The 22,914-nt window shown below is 40.2% G+C and overlaps 1 long non-coding RNA gene across 1 annotated transcript in view; it reads left to right on the top strand.

Moving 5' to 3' along the window:
• Nucleotides 1-20,950, top strand: part of LOC105707467 (uncharacterized) — a 69,833-nt gene extending 48,883 nt beyond the window's left edge. Inside the window, exon 3 of the long non-coding RNA XR_001105079.2 lies at nt 20,596-20,950. This is a non-coding gene — a long non-coding RNA (uncharacterized LOC105707467). The remainder of the gene's footprint in view (nt 1-20,595) is intronic.
• The last annotated feature ends 1,964 nt before the right edge of the window (nt 20,951-22,914 follow it).

Below are 22,914 nucleotides of genomic sequence, written 5' to 3'. Positions count from 1 at the left end.
AGAAATGTGTTATTAAACTGCACTGCAAACCCTTGTTGCAATTCTGTCTGAGATAGCATCATAGGAAGCCAGAAGGAAACCAATAGCCTGAGAGAAAATGTTTAAATTAGCAGGGGTAGCCAGCCACCCTAGACCACAGCAGCTATAGGATTTGGTTACTATAGTTCCAATGTATTGTAATCTTGATAGTTCTTTATCTCACATGAGTAAGTAGTGCTATTCCAAGCAAAAAATATACTTGCCTAATGCAAATGCCCTAAATGCCAGATTTTTATATCTCTAATGTAAGAATCACAGTGTAGATTTCAGCAGTAAGGTAAAAATGGACGTCTTTGACTGCTTTGAAGAGCTTAGAAAGTGCTTTACCTGTCATCATGTTCTTAGTAACAACAGCTAGTCTGTTTGAGCACTTATTATAGCCCAAGCACTGGACTGTTTCTCATGTATCATCTCAGTTAATCCTCCCTACAACCCTAGGATAGAATTATTGTGTATATATTACAAATGATACCTAGCCCACCTACAAAGCTTGTCCCAGGTCACAGAGCCAGTAGGTGACAGCCTGGACTTGAGTCCAGGTGCATCTTTTCCTAAAGACTCACTCTTATCCTTATGAGTAGGTTAACAGAGGATGCTTTACAGAGAACTCATTAAGCGAAGGTTGCCTAGTAGAGTAGTTTTTAGGTCAGCAGATGTTTTTCCAGTTCAGTTGCCAGTTGGCCAGGTCACTAAGTGGATAACCAGTGTTCTCTCTGGTTATATATGTGCATATTTGGGATGAGATGTCTTCCACTGTGTGGTATGTTGACACTGCAGTGTTTTTAGGGAATGTGTGGATCAAAACAACTTGCTCAATGATAAAGGAAGAGTTCGTCTGTAATGCTTTAGTTGGAAGATGGATATGTGCCATTGGTGCCCCCTTACTGGCCCCTGACCATCCAAAGCCTCCTCTTTCCCGCTTCTACCTCTGTCCTCTTCTACACAGTCTGGTCCAATCATGCTCTTCATTTGGGCCTTGAAGGGGCTTAGTAACTAGTTGTTCATCCTGCTGTTTATTTTTCAAATAGCCCCTTTTGTATCTCCTTACCTTTCTAGCGTGTGAAGCAGGGAAGTGGAATAATAGCTTAGGAGTACGGGTTTGGAGTCAGATAGACGTAGGTTCAAATCCCAGTATAGGCACTTGCTGACACCTAGACATAAATTTTGGTCAAGTCATTTAATTTCCCTGAGCCTACGTTTCCTCATCTGTAAAATTTAAATGACACAATCTTACTGGGTTGTTGTGAGATTTAAATGAGGTAATTCACATAAAGCTGAATTCTTGGCACTGGAAAAGCTCAAATGTTAGTTATAGTATGTTAGCTGTAAATAATTGTCAACAATAGTTCAGCCTCACTTGTTTTTAATCCATTATTACTGTTCTTTCCATAACTTGAAATTCTTTTTTTCTTCACTGATCTTTGAACTTCCTTAGCCTCAATATACTACAGTCACCCTTCAGTATACAATGGGGATGGGTTCCAGGATACATTCCCCACCCCTCTCCTTGGCTAATACTATATTTTTGTTCATACTTGGTTGAAAAAAATCCCAGTAGAAGTGAACTCTCGAAGTTCAAACCTGTGTTGTTCAGTGGTCAACTGTATTTAGTACTCATGAAGCCTTTCAAAACCTACATTGATCTGTATTCTAGTTGTTGAGTACTGTAATAATCTTCACTTTCTTAATTTTTCTTTCCTGATATGTTAATTTAGCACCTGTGTAAACCTATGCAGCTGTGCCTAGCTGTGTATAAATGTTTGCTTATGTGATTCTGTTATGTTTATTTGTGTGATGCTGTGGAGAGCCAGTTGCTCTATTAAATTATAAGCTCCTCAGAGGCCAAGGACTACACTTTCTGTTTCTACCCCAGGTCCAGATGTCCTTCCAAGGACAGATTTCAGGAAGACTGAAACTCAAACATACAGAACGGCTTTAATAAGATGTTAATGACAAATGTTCAAACGTCGTCTTCTTTTCTAGGGTATCATTTCTTAAAGTAATTTCAGTAATAGCTTATAGAATTGTTCAATATGCTCCTGTTCTCCAAAGGCCCAGCTCTTTGCTCACTTGGGGGCCTTTAGTGGGTGACTTTTTACATTTAAAAAATTAATACAATAAGTCTACAATCTGAGAAACAAGTGAATAATAAAGAACAAAAAGGGTTTAGTAACTGGTACTTTCCAGAAATTTTCAGGCCACATTTCCTTTGATCAGTTAAGTGATTGATACATTGAATTAAGAAATATCAAGCCATGCATAATGGAAATAATAATGGCTACACTTGTAGAGCACTTAGGAGATACTAGGTGCCTTGCCAGGAGCTTGGTTTGCCTTATTCAATCTTCGTGGCACTACTGTGAAGTAGATACCATGTTTTTCCCTGTTTTGCTTCTAAGGAAACTGAAGTTAAAAATGGTGTGATTCATGTCTGTAATCCCAGCACTTTGCAAGGCCAGGAGGATCACTTGATCCCAGGAGTTCCAGGCTGCAGTGAACTATGATTGTACCACTGCACTCCAGCCTGGGTGGAAAAAGAAAAAAGAAAGTCTACCCATTGTCCAGGATGCAGCTGAAAAGTGAAGGAGCCAGTCCCAGCACCCAAAACCCATGCTAATTACTAAGCTCTGTTGCCTCCCACAAAAGAGGAGTTTTATAGATGTGTTATAAAGAAAATTATAATATTCTTTTTTTTCTTTTTCTACAACACCATTCCCTCACCCCCCACCTTAAGGAAAGGAAATTTCTATTAGTGTATTGAATTTGCTTAATGTAGACAAATATGCTGCAGAAGTTTTGGATAGTTTGCAAGAACGATTTTAAAAAGAAAAAGAAAATTATCTCACTGGCTGTTTGCCTTCATATGCTCCTGTTCTCCAAAGGCCCAGCTCTTTGCTCACTGCCTATCAGTGGAGTCCTTAGGGAGTGTGGTCTCTCTCTGTCAGAGTGAAGCCATTAGGGACAATATCTTATTGCCTTTCAAGAGGACAGACAGGAAATATATTTTGCTTCCCTCTCTTTTAGCCCATCCTCTCTTTTCCCTCCTCAGCTATATTCTTTTGGAATAGATAACAGGCTGACTTCTCCCAGGAGTTCAGTAACTTGAGCCCTCCCCAAGCACTGTCTGAGAAAGCTGGCTCTCAACACACACACACACACACACCACAGGCAGCTGCTTGGGGGCCCTGTTCTTTGGCAGCCTCACAACTCCCGCCTGCTTTTTCTGGATTTCAGGACCCAGCAATTACAAAGCCGGCCTCTGGATCTGCACGTAGAGCATGCTTTAATAATAAAAGCGTCAAGTGGGTCTCTTCCAATTTCAAGCATTCTGGGAGTCTCTCAGCCTTGAGTTTTATGGGATCCAAGAACCTCTCAGTGGAGTCAGGATTATGCCATAGCTAATCTGTAGCAGAATTCCTACATTTGTTCTGTTTTACAGCAAGGGTACCAAGAGAGTTCCAAGTCACTGCAACACGCTGTGCTGTATAATGTAAAGGAGGAGAGCAGAGGTGGCTATGCAAGGGGCCTGATGATGCCTGGGCTTCAGGCTGCGTAAGTGCCTCGGTTCTGGCAGGCAGCGGCCTGGTTGCATTCATAATTCATCTATCTGTCTTCTGTTTCTTAAAAATGGCCTCTCCAATTGAATAATCTTTAGGCCACTTCGAAACTGAACCTGCCCCTGGTTTGACTGACATGTTCCTATTGCCAGACATTGAAGCCATTGAAGATTAAAGGTGAGAAATCTAGTGCAAATAATATGGAAATTGGTTTGTTGTCTTTTCATGTATGAGCATTTTTCTTATATTTACCATTTTCTTGTAAGCATTTTTTTTTCATATTATCTCCTTGAATCCTCACAACAACCCTGAGCAGTAAGGTCTATAATTTGCTTATTTTTAGGATGGGGATACAAAGTTAAATAGCTCACTCTAGGGTTCTAGCCAGTAAGTGACAAAGACTGGATTGGAACTCTGGCAGTGCAAAGCCTATCCTGTTAGCCATGCTGTACAATGCTGGTGTGTTGACTGAGAGCTTCTGTTTCACCTCCTTCTCTCTTGATGTCTTTGTTCTTTGTACTCAATCAACTCCTTTTTTTTCTTCATTTCCATTTTTGTTTTTGAGATGGAATCTCACTTCATCACCAAGGCTGGAGTGCGGTGGCGTGATCTCAGCTCACTGCAACCTATGTCTCCCGGGTTCAAGCAATTCTTGTGCCTCAGCTTCCTGAGTAGCTGGAATGACAGGTGTGCACCACCACACCCAGCTAATTTTTGTAATTTCAGTAGAGACGGAGTCTCACCATGTTGGCCAGGCTGGTGTCGAACTCTTGTCAGTCAATGAACTTCTTTTTGCCTTACTCTCCCCGTGAGATTTTATCTCTCTGCTTCCCGGAAATGAAAATGTATTAACATGTGTTTAATATGGGAGATAGGAATAAAAAAACTTGCAAAATATATTTTGACTGAAATCCAGAGAATGTAGTGGCTTGCCACTTGGCAGCGGAACTGGAATTAGACTCAAGTCTCTACTTCTCACTACTATCCATGGAGGCTCTTCTACAGAACATAATTCCATCATAATAGAGTGTGGAATGGCATAGTAGAGTAAGTGAGGAGTGGAGAGAAAAATTTCTATCTGTGCTCAGTTAACATTTGATTTAAACCAATGTTTGTACCTTAATTTTAAAAAAAAAATGTAATTTAAATGTTTCTTTTCTTATAAATAATTGTATATTTACAAAAGAAAGAAATTCCAAAGTTGCATTACAAAAGGGAACAGTAAACTTCTGTAACTCACATCATTGTTTTTTGAAAGAGCCATTTAATAAATAAACAGCCTATATTTCAGTTCAGTATTATTTATGTTTTCAATACATTCTTCTATAAAATATATAAATAAGTTGCTGTTAGTTCAGACAAAATTAAAACATTTACTCCCACATGAAGAATGAAATGTCAGTTTTTCTTTTGATGCTTAGATGTTACTTACAGAATTATAGTGGCTAACTGGAGTTCCATCCATAGTCAAGGTCGTTTCATATTTGAAACCTCCAGGAAACACATTGTATTATTGTTCTTGAGCCACTTGAACATTATAGGTTTACTGACTTCAAAAACTGTATCATGGGTAAAAAGCACAAAGTTGTATTCTTATTTTCTTTCCAAGTAATCCTAGATTTTAAAACTTTAGCTTCAATTTTGTATGACAAAAGCTTCCCCAAACACTAAACATTTTATTCTTTCTTCTTGCATTCCCTATGTGTAAATTGTGAAAGCTCACAGTATCTTCTGTTAGCTCTGGCTTTGCCTAACCCACAGTAAGGATTTCCATTTTTTTTAATTGCACAATTATTCCTCACTAAGCTTTTGTGCTATAAAGGTAACTTCAAGGTCAAGAGACACAACTGTCCTGGTCAGACTTCTGTCAGCCTTCTAAGCCTTCTCACCCCCGACCCTGTGGCTTCTCAGTCTCCCTGATTCTAATGAGGAAAGAAAGAATGTTCCACCCTAACTTCTGCTCAAGATACCACACTATGTTTCTGGTTTCTTTTCACCTTCACATTTTTAGAAGGACGGGTGACATTTGTTACCTTAGTGTCCTCATCTCTTTTGGTACTTGGAAATTGTCTTATTTTTTATGACAGCAGCATCCCATTCTCAGAACTCTCTGCTATTTTTACTTCCTAGACCCTACTCATATCTGGTTCTCTTCTTAGCTCTTGAACTACTTTTTTTCTCTCCTTGTCTCCTTTGCTAGTTCCTCTTTCCCTGCCCAAATCTTAAATGTTATCTAAATTACCAACTACATTTGTTGTTCTTTTCTTCAGCTTTGCAAGTCCCCCTGAGTGATGTCACCCAATCTCTTGGAATGAATTTCACCATATTCTCTATAATTCCAGCCTCCAGCTTGATCTTCTCATCTAGGCACCAGACACAGACTTCCAAAAAGTGTGGAACTGGTTTATCTGGAAGACCTGAAGCACCTCAAACTCAACACATCCAGAACTAAAACCATTACTTTCTCTCTAAAGCCTGCCCTTTGATTTGTGCTTTTTATGGACGTTGGTAAATGTTCTCACTATTGACAGGCCTATTGCATCTTAAAACATCAGAGTCCTTCAACTCTTCCCTTTACCTCACTTTAATATTTAATCATTTCAGGTGTTCTTTCCCCAAATTATAAGAAAATATCAGACACATTGAAATTGAGAGATGTCCTGCAAAATACCTGACACTCTTAAAGAAAGAGTGTCAAAGCTAGTAAAAACAAGAAAGATTAAGGAACTTTCACAGATTGAAGGTGACTAAGGAGACATGATGAATACATGCAGTGTCATGCCCTGGACTGGATCCCTTGAAAGAAAAAGGACATTAGTGGTGAAATGTGAATGAAATCTGTAGTTAGTTAATGGTAATGTGCCAATGTTAATTTCAGTGTTTTACAAATGTTCTGTGGGTCTAGAAGATACTAAGATTAGGGAAAGCTGGGTGAAAGGCATATGGGAACTCTATGTTATCTTAGCTACATTTCAATAAATCAATACTTATTCTAAAGTAACAACTAAAAAGCAAAACAAAAAGCACGGTTTCCCACTGTTTGTGCAATGCTTCTCAACTTATTTTGAAAAACTCATCTGGATTTTTTTTTTAATGTACATGCCCGGGCCCCACCTGGGATATTCAGATTCAGCAGGACTGTGGTGGAGCCAAGGAAGCTGCATAATTGTCAGGTGTCACAGGATATTCTCATATACTCCAGGTATTGCAAAACTACTTGTCTACAGGACAAATGGAGCTTGCCTATGACATTTCTGCAATATAGACTTCTAAATTTTTTACAGTAGACCATTGATCAGAGACCATAGACAGCCAAAATGATCTTTTATAATTAAGGATATACTACTGGCTGGGTGCGGTGGTTCACATCTGTAATCCCAGCACTTTGGGAGGCCGAGGTAGGCAGTCACTTGAGTTTAGGAGTTCAAGACCAGCCTGGCCAACATGGTTAAACCCCATCTACTAAAAATACAAAAATGAGCCAGACATAGCGGTGCATGCCTGTAATCCCAGCTACTTGGGACTCTGAGGCAGGAGAATTGCTTGAAGCTGGGAGGCAGAGGGTGCAGTGAGATCACGCCACTATACTCCAGCCTGAGTGACAGAGCAAGACTCCGCCTTAAAAAGAAAAAAAACAAGGAATATACCACTTAAAAAGGCTGAAGTGATCCTGAGTATAAGGAATAAAATTGGTATGTTGAATAGTTTTTCACGTAAAGAATAGCATGAAACCCACATATTTTATTTTTAAGTATGGTATAAGTTTGCCACTTGATTTCAATGACTCCAAAAGCTTATTAAATATTTATGAGAGGGAATTATTTCCACATCTTCATTTTGCATTTCACGGGCTTTGAAGTGAAAATTTGCACATGATACATTTCTAGCGGGATTTTCATATGGTCATCCTATGCTTGCAAGCTTCTTGTGAAACTGAACACTGCAAGTTTCTTTCAATAAACAGGAAAAAAATACCCACCCAACTTGGAAAAATGTTGCAAAAATCTTAAAAAAACATACGGATAATAAAAGATTGAAATTAGAGAGGCCATGTGTGTATGTGTATGACTCTGTGAGTGTATGCCTGCATGAAGCCTCTTACTGGGCTCCGTGAGATTTATGAAGAGATGTCAGGATTTTCTTGGATTCTCTGAAATACAAGGAAAATATATGTATGTACATATTGTTGGGGATTCTCAATAAGGACAGTTAGCTAAAAAGCAGTGTGGGAAGTAGAAAAGTTCCTCTTTAAAGTTTCCTTTCTTATTAAAGAATAAATCATAAGTGTGCTAATAACGCTTTGTTACGCCCTATCCTATGTAGCTGTTAGACAAGCCATGCTTACAGGCACATAGTACATTGTATGTCCTTGCACTTTAACCAAGATGTCTGTGCTGGAAATGCTCACAGGCATGTTCCAGCTCTCCATGCCTTTACCTGTTTAGAAAAGTTTTAAGTTATTAGCCAATTGGATTTTCGTTAAGATTGTGAAGTCTGGCTCCAGCCAAAGGAGATCAAACACAGCAGTAAGGACGATCCCAAATGCATAAGGGATAAATATGTCTGTTTTCCTTTGTTCATTGTACTCTCTGGCAAGATGGCTAGCAAGAGTACCCTTCCTACAGTGTGGGAAGTAAAAATTGCATTGCTGAAAAATCTTTTGTTTCAGTGCTAACTTTTCTTTGTGGCACTGACCAGCTGTTTCCAACAGCAGTAAGAAACACTGACTGTGGGGAATCTTTCAAGAAGCAATGGCATAATTTTAGATTGCCTAAATTATAGTTTTAAATCAAATGAGTAAAAGGTAGAGGCATTGTGATATGATTTTGTAACAAGATGTATTGCTAATGTATAGCTTATTTATTTTTCCCAATAGAGGATTTACGATGAACATTTCCTGAAATGACCCAGACTGAAGCCTTGGTCTAAGAATATGCTATTATAATAGTTTGCCAAATGTGTATCAAGCCCTTACTATGTACTAAGCAAAGTTCTAGAGCTTTAGTTCACATTAGTGAACAAAACAGATAAATATCTATCTCTAATCAATTTTACATTCAATTAGAGAAGATAGACCTTAAAGAATAAACAAAATAAATAGATTGCATAGTATGTTAGAGTGTGATATAAACATTATGGAAAAAAGAAAAAAAAAGAGCAGGGTAAGATGGGTTGGACCAGCCACTTGGGTGTAGGGAGAAGTTGCATATTAAATAGGGTGAAAGAGTAGACCCCTCTGAAGAGGTAAGATTTGAGCAAAGATTCCAAGGAAGTAAGGGAGTTAGCCTCATGGATCCTGAAGTGGAGATAGGGGTGGGCTGGTGAGACATTCCAAGAACAGGGAAAGAGCAATGGTGCCATCTGGGGAGCTGTGAGGGGGCCTTACTGTGAGGAACCAAGTGAGCAGTAAGCTAGGAGAAGGCTAGGAAAAGAAGCCAGAGGAGTAATTGAGGTAGTGAGGGCTTTGCAGCCACTGTGGGACTTGGGCTTTCTCTTTGTATGCCATGGGAACCACCACAGATGGCTTTTGTTTGTTTTTTAGATCCACAAATATAAACTTTAATATACTTTGGTCAGAAATAGACAAATAAAGTCAACACAAAATATGTAAATCCAGGGGGAATTTGATAAAATTAACATAACAACCAGCTCTAAAGGTAGAGAATGTGGCTTGGTGGCTCATGCCTGTAATTTCAGATCTCTGGGAGGCTAAAGTGAGAGGATCACTTAAGCCCAGGAGTTTGAGACCAGCCTAGGCAACATAATGAGACACACTTGTCTCTATAAAAACAAAACTAAAAAAATAAAAAAGAAAGAAAGAAAGAAAAAATTAGCTGGGCATAGTGGTATGTGTCTTAGTTCCAGCTTCTTGGGAGGCTGAGGTAATAGGATTGCTTGAGCCTAGGAGTTTGAGGCTGCAGTGAGCTGCTATGATTGTACTACTAACACTCCAGCCTGAGCTACAAAATGAGACATTTTTTTCTCTTAAAAAAAAAGTTGAGAATGCATTTGCTTTCAAACACACAGGGACAGTTAATAAACATTGTCCATGTATTAGACCTCAAATAAAATCTCAACATGTTCAAGAAATAAGAGACCCTACATAACATATTATCTTACAACAGTGTAACAAAAGGTGACTTTCAGAAGATTTGAATAGTTGTTTTTTTATATGTAAGTATTTGAAAATTTAAAAGTATTCATTCACACATCTCTTGGTTTAACATATCAAACCCAAAATTGCAAATTATGGAAAAATTAACAACAACAAAAATCACTGTAGTTTGAAACCAGCCTGGCCAACATGGTGAAACCCTTTCTCTACTAAAAATACAAAAATTAGCTGGGTGTGATGGCAGGCGCCTGTAATCCCCGCTACTTTGGAGGCTGAGGCAGAAGAATCGCTTGAACCCAGGAGGCAGAGGTTGTAGTGAGCCGAGATCGCACCATTGCACTCTAGTCTGGGTGATGAGAGCAAAACTCTCTCTCTCTAATAATAATAATAAAATTAAAAAGCCATAAACATTGTACAGTGAAACCATAATACATTGAATTCAAAACCTCTCAGGATTTCTTTTCTTTTTTTTCTTTTTGAGATGGAGTTTTGCTCTTGTTGCCCGGCTAATTTTGTATTTTTAGTAGAGACAGGGTTTCTCCATGTTAGTCAGGCTGGTCTCAAACTTCCAACCCCAGGTGATCCTCCCACATCTGCCTCCCAAAGTGCTGGGATTACAGGCATGAGCCACCATGCCCAGCCACCTCTCAGGATTTCTTATCTTGAAATTTCAGCATTATTTGGGAATCAGTGACCCTGAAAACTGGGATGAGAACATGCAAGTCGACTCTAATGTAGCTGAAGAAATTTGAATTTTTGAATTCATCTTACGTTGCCAGTAGAAGTAGCTTTTCTTCTTTAGCAGAGGAAGTTTCTTCTCTGGCTTGAAGAACCTGCAGTGGCCTCCCTCGAGGAAAGAATTGTCTTGCTAGGGAATTTGTAGGATTGTAGGTTTTTGTTATTGCTGTTGTTTTAAAATAGAGAGTCTTGCTCTGTCACCGAGGCTGGAGTGCTGTGGTGTGATCAGAGCAGAGGGTAACAACTGTTTTCAAATGAATCACTGGCTGTTGTGTTGTAAAGGACACTAGCAGGTAACAGTGTGGATGTCAGGAGACTAGGAGGCTATTACAGGAACTCAGATGAGAGAGGACAGCAACTGAGACCATCCTGGGGTGGTGGAAAGTAGTTGGTCTTGATATATTCTGTATGTAAAGCCAGCATGATCTCCTGACTTGTTGTGAAGGGATGTGGGGGGAAAAGAAGAGTCAAGGATGACTCCAAGGTCTTTGGCCTGAGTAATTAGAAGATGGGATTACCCCACAGAGATGGAGAAGACTGCAGGTAGGAACAGCTTTGGAAGGAAGATTAGGAGTTCATTTTTGGATCTGTTAAGTTTGAGAAGTTAGACTCCAAGTGGAGATATGCAGGAGACAATCAGCTAGATAGGCCTAGAAATTTGGAGAGAGATCTGCCTTGGAGATATAAATTTAGGCGTCACCAGCGTGTAAATGCTATGTAAGGGTCATAGGACTAGAGATCACCAAGGGAGGGAGGGTAGCTGGAGAAGAGGCCAAGGACTGGGCCTTGGGGCTCTTTACAACACTGAGTCATCAGGGAGAAGCGGAAGAACCAATCAAGAAGACTGAAAAGAGGCAACCTGGTAGGAAGAAGGAAAACCGAGAATGTGTTATCCTGGAAACCACATAGAGGGACTGTATTAAGGAAAAGTGAACGACAGACCTTGGCACATGCTGACCTGACAGATCAAGTAAGATAATGAGCACTGACCAATAGATTTAGTAATATGGAAATTACTGACAACTCTGTCAAGAACAGTTCAGTGGAGCAGTAAGGGCAAAAGTCTGATTGAGTGGATTCAAGACAGAATGGGAAGAAAGAAACTAGTGACAGCTAGGTGATTTGCTGCAAAGGGGAGCAAAGGAATGGGGCAGGAGTTGGTGGGAATGTGAAGCCAAAATGAGTGTGTACATTTTTTTTTCCTATTTAAGGCAAGACAAAAAAATAGCAAGTTTGAGTTCTCATAGAATGACCCAACAGACAGTATAAAATGAATGGTATTGGAGATAGAGAGGAGAATTGGTGGATTGATATTCTCTATTAGGCAAAAGTGATGGGATCTAGTACATAAAGGGTGGGGCTCACAGGAAAACGGCAATTTCATCTATGGAAGAGGTGGGAACATGGAGAATGTAGGTAGATACTTTGGTAGAAGCCTGATGACATTTTCCTCTAATTGTTTCTATTTTCTCAGTGAAGGCAGAATTAAAATGAGCAGCTAAAAGCAAAGGTAGTCCAGAAATTCTATGAAGAGATAAATGTGTCAGAAAATTATTACTTTGGTGCTTCTTCTATTAAACTGTTTATTTGCCAGAGTTTCACTTGAGTAGAATCAATGAAGTTGTGTTAGTCCATTTCACACTGCTATAAAGAAATACCTGAGACAGGTTAATTTATAAAGAAAAGAGGTTTAATCAACTCACAGTTCCACATGGCTAGGGAGGCCTCAGGACACTTACAATCGTGGCAGAAGGTGAAGGAAAAGCAAGTACCTTCTTCACAAGGTGGCAGGAAAGAGAGAGTGTGCAAGGGAAACTCCCACTTATGAAACCATCACATCTCGTGAGAACTCACTCACCATCATGAGAACAGCATGGGAGAGTAACTGTCCCCATGATGCAATCACCTCCCAGTAGGTCCCTCCCTCAACACGTGAGGGTTACAGTTCCAGGTGAGATTTGGGTGGGGACACAGAGCCCAACCGTATCAGAAGGCAGGAGAAGTACCATAGTAATGTGGTCCAAAGAGCATCTGCCCGGTGGTACTTCCGTCTAGCTTTTTGATATATAACTAAATGCTACACTTCCAGAACTCAGCATACAGAGAGGGAAATTTCAAGGCCTCCATCCCTGGGAGAATATTCTGAAAGAAGAGTAACCCTTAGCAACTGCACAAACTGCTCCCAGATGACTCACCAGAGAGCTTCTGGGTGGAAATCCAGTGGAAATAATGCAGACAGATTCATCTTGACCCCAGAGGTCTAACTCCACCCAAGGCTTAAGTTTCTTTCCTCTGTTGCACCCTGTGAGTTTCCTGGAGCAAATATTCATGCTTAGCTCCCATGTCTCTTCCCATTTAGCTGTCAGTTCCACTTAGGTATACAAAGCCACTCAGTTCTCACTGCTTTTAAAATTTCATGATTTTTCCTTGGCATCCTCCTGAGATTCCTCACAGTATTGCACCTTCATGCTCACCTTCCTGGGGGAGCAGCATTAACGCCCGGGCTTCCTGAGTGTCAGCAGCAGCTTTCAAACAGAGAAGCACATGAGGAAAGCAAATTCACTCAGCCATTTCATTGTTCATTCTTCTATTTAGAACTTGAGAATATGTGAGGCACCTCAGTCGTTAAGGCCTTCTTGGGAAACTAGGGGAATATTTAAAAGTAGTTAAAAAAAATAAAACATTAGCTCTGCAGTTTTTATCTGTGCCTTGGATAGTTAACCTACAGAGAAAATTAATTTGTTACCACATTATATTTGCTTCTGTCTCTCTCTCTCTCTCTCTGTATGTGTGTGTGTGTAAATCTGGGCAGATCTCATGAACTTTCACTTACTCTGGTAGAATAGGCCATCTAAGTCACAAGAAGTCTCAAATTTCTAAATGTCTAGTCCAAGGTATTAATCAGCACTACAATTTCCATTCTAGGAGAAGTCTTTTCTCTCCCTTGAAGCAGCAGGCCTGCTGTGGAAGGGCAGGCTTCTGCTCTCTGACCCACTCCTCCAGGCTGGCTGATTCCTTGGAGTGGACGGGAAGGCATGGGGAAATGGAGGGAGGTAGTGGTGGCCTGTGAAAGTACTGCCTCCTGAGAGCCAGTTAAATATCAGGAATGTTACGAGCTGGTTGTTAAACTGCTGGTAGCTTGAGATTAGTCACGGTGGGTGTATCTACACCACAGAGACTGGCAAATGTTTCAGATCAAGGCTTCCCCCCTCCCTGCCCTTGGAGAGCTGTTTTATTAACGCAGCACTGGCTTAGGGAATAGGAAATTCTCCCTGGGCTTGGGTGCCTTTGAGGGCTGTAGTCTTTGCAGGCAGTTCACCTGACCCTTTCCCTACTTATGAGTTCTTTGGAGACCACTATCATCAGGTACCTCTCTCCAGCCCCTCGGATACTATGGGCTGTGCATGTTGTCCTTGGGCAGGCTGCTTCCAATTCCGTCAGCTTCTGCTTGTGGAAGATGACCAGCCCCCACACACTCCTGCTGTTGGGAGCCCCTCTGTGCTCTGGGCAGGATTCACTTTGCTATTATCCCAGAGCAACATTCCTTTTATATTAGTTTTCTATTGCTGTGTAAAAAATGACTACAATCTTAGCGGCATAAAACAACATTTATTTATTATATTGGTTTCTGTGGGTCAAGAGTCTGGGCCTGGCTTAAGTAGGCTCCTCCACTCAAGTCCTCACAGTGCTGCAATCGAGGTGTCTGATGGGCTGCACTCCTCTCTGGAGCTTGGGGTCCTCTTCCAAGCTCATGTGGTTGTTGTTGGAATTCAGTTCTGGATAGTTGTAGGACTTTGTTTTCTTTGTGGGTCCTTGTTTCTTGCTAGCTGTCAGCTGGGGGCTGCTCTCAGCTCCTGGAGGCCACCTGTAGTACTTTGCTCTCTTATGTTCCTCTCTTAGGTCCTTTGACCAGATGTCTTGCAAAGACAGAAAGAGAACCTAACTAGTTTACCTATATGGATGTAATGTAATGACGGGAGTGACTATCCTATCACCTTTGCCTAATTGACATCCCATTCCTTTTTCACATCATGTAACTTAATCAAGGAAATGACATCCGACCGCCTTTGTCATATGCTATTGATCAGAAGCAAGATACAGGTTGTGCCTACATTAAACAGGAAGGGATTGTACAGAAGAATCATGACTCATTGGAGGTCATCTTCAGGTATGTCCACCACTACTACATCTGGTCCTTGAATTTCACAGATCTGCGATCCTCTAGAGGCGAGCACAGTCTCTCCCCACAGAGCCTCAACTTTCTGCCTATTCTGCCACCAAAGCAGCCTGCTGGCCTCTCTCTCTCCTTCTGGACTTCTGGAAGTGCAGCATGTGTCTACCGTGTTCCCTCTGCAGGGGCCTGTGGATCCCTCTGACGGTCATTTTGAGGCCCACTGTCTTTAGACTTGAGGCAAAGCAAGTTGAAACTGACATTACCTTCCCATCCTTGAAGTGAAAGAGGGGCTGATTTTCATAGCACCAATTTCTTCAAAGAATTCTCCCAAAATTTTATTTCCTCTTTATTTTCTGAGTTCTTTGTGTACATTTGATCTTGTCAATGGGCTCAAGAGTCAGTAGAATCTCCAACTTCCATATGGGAAATCAGTAGAATATAGTGTAAACTTTATAAACAACGAATAGTGGCATGTGTAGAATGTTTAAAAATATGAAGGTGAATATTAGAAGAAATAGTTAAAAGAATAAAAAGAGTTGCCATTGGACCAAGGCGGGATAAGGATGGAGCAGATACAGTGCTATTTTTCTTTATATTCCTTTTAGCACTATTTAATTTTTTAAGATATCTTCCTGTATTATTTGGATTTTTAAAAATATATGCTCATCTGGTCTTTGTGCTTGTATATCCTACTGCAGGACCAGATAGGAATTTTTATGCTTCAGTTTACTCATCTGCTAGATAAGCACAGTAATGCTTTAAAAATTAAGAGATGAAAACTCTTGATAAAATGTTTTGAAACCTCTAAGGAAAAATGCTTTAAAGTATCAATTGTGATGAGCCAATTTGCTATCACCAAGCCTTCTAAACATCGAATCAAATATTCTTTGTCTAAGTTATTTCTGTGCCAAAGTTACCATGCAGTCTCAGCTGAAAATGTATTTACTAAATACAGCTACAGTGATGACTTGTGTTTAATACGGCTTAACAGTGAATTGTTAATTTCATGTTTGACATTTTTGGAACTCAAGACTAACTTTAGTGAAACACCTTCTGTCTAAAATGTATAGTGATGTTCGTCATCATACCAGTCTACATTAGTATCTTAGACAGACATGTTGGGCATATAAACCATGTGGAACAGGAAACCAAAGGGAACGTCAGGCTGTTGAAACCAGCATTCATAGCTGAGAACCAATTGGCCAGTGTGGTATGGGGCAGCCTGTTTCAGAGATCACAAAGTTAGACCAAAGTCACAAGCAGGGATAGTTCCTGGCATCAGCAGCTAGAATTGTCAGTCAATATCCAGGCATGAGGAGCTGGTGCTCAAGGGACTCTTTTGTGAGCTGCATTTTTCAACACTTGAAAGGCAAATGAGAAAGCAGCAGCTCTTCCTTCTAAACTTAATTATGTATATTCAATTGATGCAGGCCATTTTAGAAGTGCTCAACTCTTCAGTTGTATTTAGCAGAAAGCAGGAGGTTCCAACAAGTTCGATGTGAGTAAAGTTTACTTCTCTCACCACCTTGACATCAGGTGCTGATGAGATAAACTCTCACCATTTTAAGTCACAATTCTGAGTGCAGACATTTGTTATCATTGATTACAAGCTGAGGCCATGCCAGTTCGTGCCACCTTTTTTTTTTACCTTTTTTTTTTAAAATAAATCTTATTGTGTATATTTGAGGTTTATAACGTAATGTTATGGGATTAAAATAGATAGTGAAATGGCTACTGTAGTGAAGCAAATCAACACATCCATCCTCTCACATTACTACTTTCTTGTGACAAGAGCAGCTAAAGTCTACTGAACAGAATTCCCTAACACAATTTTATTAACTGTAGTCCTCATGTTGCACATTCTAGACTTGTCCATCCTACATGTCTTCTACCTTGCATGCCACCTACTCTAAGTCTCAGGAGGTTTTGGTCTTGTCTTTAGATGATTCACCCACTCGTTACATAGCAGGCTGGTTTCCTTGAGGCAGACACACTGATTTCCCCAAAACAGAATTCTTTTACTCTGGGAGTTGACAGCAGAGAGGCAGAAGTTTTCTGACCTTTCAACAGGATACAGGTCATAAGGACACAGGACACAGGCTTTATCAGGTTCTTATTCTAGTGTGAAGAATGTCTTGAAACCATTTTCTTGGCTCATCTGTATATCTAGTATGTCATTAATTTAATCAGTGAGAGCCTATTTCTAATATTCGTGATAATTTCTTAAGCCTCTGGAGTGCAGACTTCCCAACTAACTATTGCCTATCTAACTAACCAGCCCAAGGACAGGAATTTCTGCTTCAGACAACAGATAATACCTAAGGCTGTACTTAAACCAACACATGCTGTTTATGTTGAAGTATTTTATTTTTTTTTTTGTAAGACAGTTTTGTTGGGATACAATTTACTTTCCTCTAACACAAACTTTATCTATTTTAAGCATGCAATTTAATAATTTTAGAAAAATTACAGAGTTGTGCAACCATCACAGCAATCCAATTTTATAATATTTTCTCCACCCAGGAAGATTCCTCTTGCCCATTTGCAGGCAATTTCCATTTCCATCTCTAGTTCCAGGAAACCACTAACCTTTTATCTGTTTCTATAGGTTTGCATTTTCTGAATATTTAATGTAAATTGAATTATGTAATGTGTGGATTTTGTATCTGGTTGCTGAATAGAATTTCATTGCCCATACAGACTGCATTTTGTTATTCATTCACTAGATTGTGGATATTTGGGTTGTTTTTTGACTATCATGAATAATGCTGCTATGAACATATGTATATAGGTCTTTGAGTGAACATACGCTTTCATGCATTTAGGGTAGATACCTAGGAGTTGGACCTTATGCTAAAGTGAGGTTTAAGCATTTTAAGAAACTGCCAACCTGTTTTCCTAAATGACTGCACCATTTTTACATTCCATCAACAATGTAGAAGGTTCCAGTTTCCCCACATCTTCCCCAGTCTTTGTTACTGTAAAAGTAGATTAAATATGGCCTGAGAAGGACTCCATACTTCTGTATTTGAGTCCTTGTGGATGAACTGCAATGTAACTTAATAGGTAGACAAGATTAAAAACCTAACTTAGGAGTACGAGCCTATAACAATAGCTGAGTCTTGGCCAATTTTGGTGGCCGCCCTTTAACCATTCATGCACTGCTGAGTGTTCAAACTGTGTTCAATTAAGGCACATGCCAACCTGTTACCAATCCAGCTGTTCTGTACCTCACTTCCAATTTCTGTACTTCATTTCCTTTTTTTTTTTTTCTCTGTAAATCTTCTTCCACCACTTGACTATGCTGGAGCTTCTTTCAATCTGCTGTGATTCTGGAAGTTGCCTGATTTGCGAATTATTCATTGCTCAATTAAACTCCTTTAAATTTAATTTTGCTGAAGTTTTTCTTTTAATATTATTATTTGTGTTTTTGGTTATAGTCATCCTAGTGAGTGTGAAGTACTATCTCATTGTGATTTTATGTTTTAAAAATTTCTTTTAAATTTAAGATTCAGGGGGTACATGTGCGGGTTTGTTACGAGGATATATTGTGCGATGCTGAGATTTGGGTGGCTGTTGATCTCATTACCCAAATGGGAAGCATAGTATCCAATAGGAATTTTTTCAGCCCCTGCCCCTCCTCTTCCCTCCCCACTCTAGGAGTCCCCAGTGTCTGTTGTGCCAATGATTATGTCCATGTGAGCCCAAGATTTAGCTCGCACTTATGAGAACAGGCAGTATTTGGTTTTCTGTTTCTGCATTAATTCGCTTAGAATAACAGCCTCCAGCTGCATCGATGTTGTTGCCAAGGACATTATTTCATTCTTTCTTATGGCTGTACAGTATTCCATGGTGTATATGTACCACATTTTCTTTATCCAGTCCACCACTGATGGGCACTTGGGATAATTCCATGTCTTAGTTATTGCGAATAGTGCTCCAATAAACATACAGGTGCAGGTGTCCGTGTGGTAGAACAATTTATTTTCCTTTTAGTGTACACGCAGTAATGGGATTGCTGGGTTAAATGGTAGTTCTATTTTTAGTTCTTTGACAATCCCTAAACTGCCTTTCTCGGGGCTGAATTAATTTGCATTACCACCAACAGTGTAAGTGTCCCCTTTTTCTCTGCAACCTCACCAAAATCTGTTATTTTTGACTTTTTAATAATAGCCATTCCGACTGTTGTGAGATGGTATCTCATTGTGATTTTGATTTTCATGTCTCTGATGATTAGAGATGTTGAACACTTTGTCATATATCTGTTCGCTGTGTGTATGTCTTCTTTTGAGAAGTGTCTGTTCATGTCCTTTGCCCACTTTTAAATGGGGTTTGTTTTTGTTTCTTGCTGATTCGTTTGAGTGTCTTATAGATTCTGATATGCTGAAGTATTTAAAAGAAAGCACACACATCATAACAACGCCCACTTGTTGGATTATATGCAGCTGCATTTTCTACTAAACGTGAGTTCTCCTGGAGCAGGCAAGCACATTTGAGAACAAAACACTTGAGGGAATGATATTACATTAATCTCTCACACTGGAGCTTTGTTTCAGCTATGAACTAAGGGAGAACATAAATTTTGTTGTTGCACTTCATTCTTTTTCTATTTCTGATATATATTTGGCAAAAACTCTGTGCACTCCTGATCACTACAGTGCCTCGATTCATTGTAAGTTCTTTATCTTTTCTCAATGGCATTAGCAGAAAATTGATATCTCACACATGGCATTAGTTGGAGCATAATGCCATCTCTCAAGCAGAGGCACACACTCTTTATTTCATTACTCTACTCCCAGGTTGACTAAAGGAAGAAACTAGTCTCTCTCTTTCTCTTCCTCTCTCTTCCTTTCTTTGTCACCACTTCTTGCTTCTCTCTTCTATATCCTTCATTGCTATAAAGTTTTTCTTCTAATTAGATAATTGATGGCTTGGTTCTTTGTGAAAACAAGACTGAGCTGTTTTTTACAAAGAAAGCTGGTTAAATTTCCATGATTCCATGCCCTAAGAAAGATCTTCCATGTACAGCAGCAGCTTCTGTTGTTTCTGCTACAGGTTTTAAATGTTCTGAATCTACAGGTTACCCCTTGGCCAATAACATGGAATCTAGGTTAGCACCAGCCCTCTGCTGAGTGTCCCAGAGCCCTTTCTTTCTTTCTTTCTTTCTTTCTTTCTTTCTTTCTTTCTTTCTTTCTGTTTTTTTGAGATGGAGTTTCTTTCTGTCACCAGGCTGGAGTGCAGTGGCACGATCTCAGCTCACTGTAACCTATACCTCCCGGGTTCAAGTGATTCAGGTTCAAGTGATTCTCCTGTCTCAGCCTCCTGAGTGGCCGCGACTACAGGCATGCGCCACCACATCAGCTAATTTTGTTCGTATTTTTAGTAGAGACGGGGTTTCACCATGTTGGCCAGGATGGTCTCAATCTCCTGACCTTGTGAGCTGCCTGCTTCAGCCTCCCAAAGGGCTAGAATTACAGGTGTGAGCCACTATGCCCAGCCTATCCCAGACCTTTTTTTTTTGGGCCTTTGTTTCCTTCCACCAGGTGTTAGAGATCATTAGTTCCCGCAGGCAGGCACTTAAACACTCAGGTTGCCTTTGGTCATTTATTTATCCTTTCACTCATTTGTTAAATATTTACTGATCATATCTCCTCAAGAGGAAGAGAATACACATATAAATGAGGGAAATACATCATCTAACCACAAGGAGAGAGTTAATAAGGGCTTTTTGACAGTAGTGCTTGAATATTTCTCTGGGGCTCTTTCCCCTACAATATTGAGCATCTAGGGAACGGCAGGCATGTCAATTCCCCGTCAAAAAGAAACTATGGGTTAAGACAGTAAACCTAGGGACTAGAAGTAACCTTGGCCTTTTTTCCTCCTCCCTCCCTCCCTTCTTCTCTTCCTCTTTCTCTTCCTTCCTCCTTTCCACCCATCCTTCTTTGCTTTCTTTTTAAAAAATCTGGTTTTAGAACTGGACTGAGAACTCGGTTAAGTGAAGCAAGCAAGCATTTCCCAAGTGGTGCCAACTCAAAACGAATTATATCAAGAAAGGAAAAGCAGCCTTCTCATCTGGAAAGAACTGGTGACCTTGAACCTAGGCAGCACATGACTTGAACCTAGGATCAGTAAACAACAGGGATGGAAAAGGCAGTAAGAATTTGGTCAGATCACCGTATCTTTCCATTGTGCCTTTAGAACAAAAGGAAAGAAAACATTTCTTTGGCTCACAGAGAAACTATATTGAGTAATGAAGTTCAACCTCTCACAGTGCTGGGCACAGAGCAGGTGTTCAGTAAATAAATAGTGTCCTTGTTTGCTGAGTAATGTTTGACATGAATTGCCTCTAAAGCACTTTGTGTGATCCAGTGGTATTTAGGGACCTCCCAGGCACAGCCCTGCACCAGCTTTCTCAGAGTAGTGTCTCCACATAGGCAAGCCTTTTAATCCCCAATAAAACAAAAAGATGACCATAAATATTCAGTATCTTAAAACTTTAAGTAAATATGCAATGTCCTACTTCTCACCCACATCTGCAAATGTTCTTAGTTTGTTCCTTGGAAATGAACCAAATGCTTTAGTGAATGGTAGCACATTTTCTCTCTGTTTGCTTGGATAGACCTGTCCTAACTTAAAAATAAATGTTTAGTTAAGATGATCTTCAGCTTAACCTTTTTGAAGGCACAGGAAGCTGGAACAAGTGTAGCTGTCCCTGGCTATAGTTGGACTATCCTGATGTAGGTGAAGCAGTGTTCCTAACGGGAAGTCCTTCCTTGTTCATCAACTGGTTGTGTTCATGTCTTTTAGCATTTACCCAAGTATTCAGAAGTCAAAATCTGTGGGGTAATAGGTACATTGAATAATAGGGATTTGATTTAATTTTTCTCTTAAACTAACATAACACATGGAGGTGCTTGTAAATGATGAGTGAGTTTGGTTCAGCATTCAGCACTATGGCTAATCATAACAATTTGTAAAAAGCATGTAGGGGTAGTCCCTGGGATAGACCGATGGCTGTGCTTATAAAATGTGGTTGTTCCCTTTCATTTTCCTGGAGTAATCTAGCTCAAAAGCTTTCAGGTTGTAGATAGGTAAATTGATTTATCAAGAACCAGTGAAAGGTTTAAATACCATGATATTGGTATTTAAATCCCATCTCTTATTTAATATGTAAACTTAGGCAAACATCTTCCCTTCCTTTAGAATTAACTTCTTAATCTTGTAACACTGTGACATTATGGCCTGAGTGAGATTTTCCCTGGTATCCCCGGATTGTCAATAAGGCTAAAAGTAGAGACTATCCCCCAAATACCAAGCCCTAAGAACTTCAGCTACTGGGACCCACTATCTGCTTGTAGGGTCTTCTGAGAAGTATTATTCCAACAGGCTTGAACTCACCACTTCACTGTCTTTGACCCCTGCTAACCTTAGAAAGCTGAGAAGAGAGCCATTTGGGGAAGAAAAGTATTCATTTCCTCTCTTCATCTCCTGTTAGAGGCAAGAGAAGGAAGTCCAAGAGAATCATTCACAAATGTGGGGGTGGCCAAAAAGGGCAGACAGACACTTCATTTCATGGTTGAGTGCCTGCTTAGTTAGCAAAGCTGGTGGCCTGCCTTTGAGCTGCTTGGTGTGTGTGTGTGTGTTCACACATGAGCACATATGTGTGAACTGGAGTTGTAAAAAATTAGGCTGGGTGCGGTGGCTCATGCCTGTAATCCCAGCACTTTGAGAGGCCGAGGTGGGTGGATCATGAGGTCAGGAGTTTGAGACCAGCCTGGCCAACATGGTGGAACTGTGTTTCTAGTAAAGATAGAAAAAATTAGCTGAGCGTGGTGTCATGTGCCTATAATCCCAGCTACTCAAGAGGCTGAGGCAAGAGAATCACTTGAACTTGGGAGGCAGAGATTGCAGTGAACCGAGATCGTGCCATTGCACTCCAGGCTGGGTGACAGCGTGGGACTCTGTCTCAAAAAAAAAAAAAAAAATTAATGTCAGCTATGGATAGGATAACTTGAAATCAGGAGAGATGGGGTAACATCAAGGTGGTGAGGAAATACAGGGTCACCAACATGCATGTTGGAAAAAGGACTATCAGGTGGAGAGGTCACCAGGATTTCTCACCACCCCTTCCTGCCCCCATTGACTTGGGCCCCTTTTCAAGAGATACTGACATGGCTTTTTGTTGCAGACCTAGGACCTGGCCACAGGGTATAGATGAGGTTGGGATGTTGGATAATTAAATGGGGGCCGTTAGACTGAGGTGACTTATTGCCCTGGGTTTCTGTGTAAGC

Source organism: Aotus nancymaae, unplaced genomic scaffold, assembly GCF_030222135.1.
Source record: "Aotus nancymaae isolate 86718 unplaced genomic scaffold, 86718_ANA_hifiasm-v0.15.2.pri h1tg000040l, whole genome shotgun sequence".
NCBI classification, from domain to species: Eukaryota; Metazoa; Chordata; class Mammalia; order Primates; family Aotidae; genus Aotus; species Aotus nancymaae.
This window is presented reverse-complemented; position numbering and strand designations above follow the sequence as displayed.